Source organism: Oxyura jamaicensis, chromosome 20, assembly GCF_011077185.1.
Source record: "Oxyura jamaicensis isolate SHBP4307 breed ruddy duck chromosome 20, BPBGC_Ojam_1.0, whole genome shotgun sequence".
In the NCBI taxonomy this organism is placed as follows: Eukaryota; Metazoa; Chordata; class Aves; order Anseriformes; family Anatidae; genus Oxyura; species Oxyura jamaicensis.
The window spans coordinates 14105542-14111015 of record NC_048912.1 but is presented as its reverse complement, the minus strand read 5'-3'; the positions used below and the strand labels follow the sequence as shown (position 1 = coordinate 14111015).

Genomic DNA, 5474 nt, shown 5'->3' with positions numbered 1-5474 from the left:
TCGTTAGCCCCCTCCACCTTTGCAACACAACTTGCGAGGGCAAAGTGTGTCCCCAGGGATGTGTTTTGTGCAATTCCCCATGTACAGAGCCCATTCACCCCCCTCCCCACCCATGTCACTGTGGGGCTCAGGACCTCTCACTGCTGAGCCTCGCTTTGCCTGGTGGCTTGCAGGGGCTGGAGCCGATTTCGGGGCACGTCTCTGCAGCAAAGCGTGAAGCAAGCCCCGAGCCTCCTCCTGGGCTCGCAGCGTGCGTCATCGGCTGTGTCTCTGCAAAGCGCCTGCAAACGGGGCTGGGGAATGCAAGTCAGATCTCCCCTCTGTCGTAAGCAGCGCTCGCTCTGCATGCAGAGTGCAGATGTCTAGACGAGGGGAGACGCAGCGGAGGCACTGAGGTGATGCAGAAAAGACTCCTTGAGCAAAGTGCTGGTGCCTGCCCTTGTGCTCCACGGGGATTAGGCTAAAGGAGATTGTTTTTTATCTCGTTGTTTTTATTCTTATGTGTGTGAGTGGTTCTGCTCCAGGATTTACTGTACCTGTAGTCCCTTTGACTGTTTCTACAGGGCTTATTTAATATCTGCGTATCCTCTGGCAGTTCTTCTTTGGCCTGCCTGTGCAGCTGTTCCTTTCCGTGCTGCAATCTGATATTAAATTTTACTGTGCGCCCTCGAGTGCTTTTGTGGAATGATCCCACCATACGATCTGTTCTCTATGATAATCATAACCCTGTGCTAATTACTTGCATCGGAGATAGCTGTGCTAGGCTCTGAAGCAATTCTCCTTCTCTTTATTCCTCTCTCTACCCCAGTTCCTCCTCCCTTCTGTGCAGCATCCCTAATCTGTTTGCCGATCATGAACGCCACCAAAGATTTGCTCCTTATTAGAATATCCTGAGTCAATTGTTTGGGAAAGCAATCCTGTACGCTATGTCCCAAAATGATCGATGATTAAAACTTGTGAGGGTCCCTCGCTGGGACCGAGCGCTCTGCTGCAGATTTTGGGAGGGCATTTTCCGTAACCGATGCTCCGCAGAAGGAGGTGATTTAATCCTGCTGAAGTCATATTTGTTTTCTGCAAGTCTCCCAGAACTGTTAATGAGACCTTTTATCCCAAAGAGCTGGGGCTGTCACAGCACCAATACATCACCTCGCCTCCAGTGCAGCTCCCCCTATGCGGCAGGGTAGGGCGTGGGGAATTTGCAGCCCTACAAACATCCCTGACAATCCAAGACGATATGCTCCAAAATTGTTGTGTTGCAAGCAAATGGAAAAGGCTGAAGGATGAAGCCTAGGAAAATGGTGTAGTGTCTTGCTGGCACGTTCCTCTGCTTCCATCTGGTCAAAGGATTTTTTTTTTTTCCTCTGTGTCTCAGCTCTGAAGATGCTCGTCCACCAAGTGTCTGGGATCCCGTACTGAGGTCAGCTGGATATTCCCTTTTCCCGCATGGAAGAGGCGAAAGCCATGTAACATTTACACCCAAGCCTTCCCTGGGGCTCCATTCATACTCAAATTCTCTTCTCCCTGTTTCCGTCTGCTGATTTGTATGAGCTGTAAGTTAATCAGGATGTTAATTTTAACCTTTTCTTGAAGGATTACCCTCCGCCCTTGCTGAACTACCAGGACTGCTGGCACCCCCCGGGCGCTAACTCTGACATGTTTTTTCTCCCTTCAGATTTTCCTGTGTCGAGCAAGTCTTCGCTGTTCTGCAGCGCTACTTCCTAAAGGTGCAAATGGAAATCCTGGTACTTGTTTTAGCTGTTTTTTTACATGCTGGAATTAACAATTCCTGCAGGCAGCCCTCAGCTGGGATGTGCGCTTTATCCAAAGCGGGGTAATGCACGTGGGCAGCTGCTGTCTGCCGGCGGAGCATCTCCTGCAGCATCGTGTCTCTGCAGCAGGGAAGGGTGGGTGACTGTTTGGGTAATGGTGCACATGTGGAAAGGATGCAGGTAGTGATTTACCCCCGTGAAATCTTGTCTTGCTAACCGCTGGTACCAGTTTCTGGGTTGAAAGGGCAGGAGGGATGGGCTGCATCTCCCAGGGCTCCGTTAGGAATTCGGGAAGTCGATGGGGAAGAGTGGCAAAAGGAACCGAGGCAGTGCCTGTGCTGCTTTCCAGGCACAGCTGCTGTGACTCATGGGATTAGATCACAGATCTGCCTAAGTGACAGCTTTTGTAGTTCTTATTCTTCTAATTTAAATGATTCATTTGTTTCCCACAGGGTTTTTTGGGAGGCTGCTGCTTCTCAGAGGTTTGTCAATGTTGCTGTGATGTCCTTCCCCTAAAGCTCTCGAGCAGCCGGGTGGGACCCGTGGTGAGCCCAGGGCTGCCCTGGCAAGGTGACCTGCAGAGCATGAAGTCCTCCTGGAGCCCCCTGCCGTGGGGACAGGACCCCAAAGAGATGCACACGTGGGCTGGCTTTGCTTAAAGAAACAACTGAGCAAGAGCTGTGGCTGCCTTGTTTCCCTGTTATTTTTCCCTGCGTGGGCTGTTCATATCTAGTAAGGCAGAGGAGATGTCACCCTGCTGGAGCCACAGGTGGCTTCTCCTCCGTGCGGAGAGCTGCTGCCACGAAGGAGCGCTGCAGCATGGCAACAATGCGGTCCGAAATAGTAACAGGAGTACAATTGTTTGCACAGACGAAAGCAGAAAGCGACGGGAAATGGCAAGGAGCCCATCAGTCTCTTTCTAGACTTTGCTTTCTCAGCACCCACTTCTGTCCTCTGACACGTGAGGCTGAGAAAAGCAGGTTGCCTACCACGGGAAGGAGAAGTGTCTCTAGCCGAGTGATGCGTGCCTGCTCTCTTTTTGCTGCAGGGAAGGCAGTGTGCGGACACCCCTCGTGTCTCCGGCCATCCACACGTGGTGCTGGGCAGGCGACCCCTGCCCGTGTGCAGCTTAAACCTGGCTGCTCCTCGTTGCCGCTTAAATGCTGCTTAAATGAGTAAAACCCACCTGTCTGCCAATTTTCCTGGTGGAAGCTGTTCAAGAAAGATGCTAAAAGAAAAATGCTTTCAAATGGGAATGGGTGCTTTCCTTTTTTTTTTTTTTCTTCAGCTATTGCTCTCTTATTAAGTACCAGTTACTAATTAGCCTTCATGTCTCATTAAAATCATAGTGGTTTCTTTACCTACTGGAAATTGTAAATAGCCTTTATTCTGGTCTTTAATGCATGTTGATTGAAGTATTTATTGAATGCCACTTATGCAGCTCTGTGGCTGCATTCATTTGCTTCTTAAGACATTTACCGAACCATTGCCTAGAATTACTCCAACCCATCTGGCCTATTAAGTGTTTGTGCAGAGTGTACCCGATTTTCCCATCCACTTCCTCAATTAATATTAAATATTCAAGGGAATTGAATTTTTTTTTTTCCTCCCTGCCATCTGATCTTCCTGCCATCCATCACGGCGTAGAACATCATCTAGCGGTGGAGCCCAGGGGCCGGACGTGGGACCTGGAGGTGAAAGCAAGTAATGGGTAACTTCAAGGATATCAAAGTCAAATTATTCCACCCTATTTTGACACGGGGGAAGGAGTGCGGGAAGCAAGGATTCAGAAGTCACCCCGCATCCCTGGGGAGGCGTGAGCACGCAGCGGATTAGAAATGAGCTCTGCTGGTAGCTCTGGGGAGAAGCACTTGTGCTAAACCTGTTGGCATTAGGCATGACAGCTATGTGATTTCACTTCTGTAGTCAGCCTCGCAAACAAAAATGAGAACAGAGCATGTCACTCGCCTGGTGATTATCCAAAGCGGGATAAACTCCGTGCCAGCAGCAGGATCAGGGCTAGGAGTGAATGTCAGTGGCAGTAAAATATTCACAGGGGGGTCGAGGGCGGAAAGCAGCAGCTGGCTCTAAATGAGATCTCCTGCAAAAGAGTGGGATCTGGCTTTAGAGCTGTTCCTGGCACGTAGGGAAGGGCACCTCCTGGCCCGAACCAGCCATGAATCTGCCTGCTGGGGACAGAAATAAGATACTGAGGAGGAGGATTTACAACAACTCTTGCTTCAGAACCTTGTCCTCGGTTTTTCAAGAAGCCTTTATTGCGACGTCGTGGCTGACTTGTAAAGCTGATAAGAAAGCCTCGCTGTATATATTACCCTTTCCCCAAGAAGAAAAGAAGCTTTCTGCTTCAGGAAGTAGAAAACACACCATCTTCTTTCCCCATCGTGGGACCTGTGGTGCCACACGTGCAGACTTACGGTGACATTGGGCTGTGCCACAGGGGATGGGGCTGGTGCTGGGAGCTCTGGGGGATGCTGAAGGCGCAGAGGCTGTGCTGCAAGGGGGGATTCTCCCTAAAAAAAGCCCACCGATAGCTGTCGGGGATCAGCAGATGTGACCGTGGTCTGTGCTTGCTGGGTTGCTCTTTGCTGTTCCTACAGGTGCTGGGGGTGTTCCTAAATCCCTCCTAACTGAGGGCTCGCTGGCACGAAGGCGCTGCAGGTGGGCTGAGCTGTCGGAGCGGTGCTGGGCTGCCAAACCCAGTGCTTTGGTGCAGTGCCGGTGGGCAGGATCACCCCATTGCCATCATCAGCAGCAAAAAGAGCCCACAAGGAGTAGACTGAAATGTCTCTGTGCCAGTCGAAAGGGAGAGGGCTCCCAGTAACAGCCTGCCTTTTGTGGATGGGCACATTGGGAAGAGGTGTAGCCTGAGTGCCTGGATGGGGAAAGGCTTTCCTCTTGTCCTTCTCTAGCCATGTGCCTTTAATCCTGAAATCCAGAGCCCCTGAACAGCCAGTTTGGATTTTATTTCCTTGTGCTGCTCCGCTGGCTCTGCAGCTTCTCCTGGGGCCAAAGGTGGGACACAACAAAGGTGGTCCTGCTTCTGCGTGGCTCTGCCAACAACTCCTGGCATCTTTGTCGTCTTATTCCTATGTGAATATTATCTTTCCTGAGGTTGGTTGCTGCATGTACAGGAATATTATGGGAAACAGCAAGGCAGGGCAATAGGAAAATAGATTACTTGCAGGATGACCCCGGGATGGAGAGCCGTGGGGAGCTGTGCTGTGTGGTGAGGGGCAGCTTTTCACCGAGCAAACTGTGGCTGCTGGGAGCAACCCCGAACCCCCAGCCTGCTGCAAGAGGCTGCCAGCCTTTGCTTCTGCTGTTCGTCTTGGTGGTGGATGCTTTTCTTAGCTTCTAGCAGAGTTGTCTCGGTGCTATTTCTGGAGATCATTAGGAGCTCTTGGAGCTTGGCTTTGTCTCTCAGACAGCTTGATTGAGGGAAACCAAAGGGAGACGGGGCGTTACGGAGTCGTGCATGGGTGCACGCACGCACTTATCAGCGTAAACACAGTGTATAAAATTCAAGTTGATCCAAACAAGGCCATAGAAATGCAAAACAGCCTTGTCCTGCCTCATTATCATGCTTCAAAACCTGCCTGCACTGTTATCAGCGGGAGCAGCATCTCCCCGGGGACGTGCGCCTGGCTGCAGCCCCTGCCTTCAGCTGGGTCTCCAAGGGTTCCA

General features: G+C 51.1%; 1 long non-coding RNA gene across 1 annotated transcript; it reads left to right on the top strand.

Moving 5' to 3' along the window:
- The first annotated feature begins 1412 nt into the window (after positions 1-1412).
- Positions 1413-3733, top strand: LOC118176601. The gene is made up of 2 exons (XR_004755486.1): positions 1413-1550; positions 2222-3733. It is a non-coding gene; the product is annotated as an uncharacterized LOC118176601 (long non-coding RNA).
- Positions 3734-5474: the final 1741 nt, after the last annotated feature.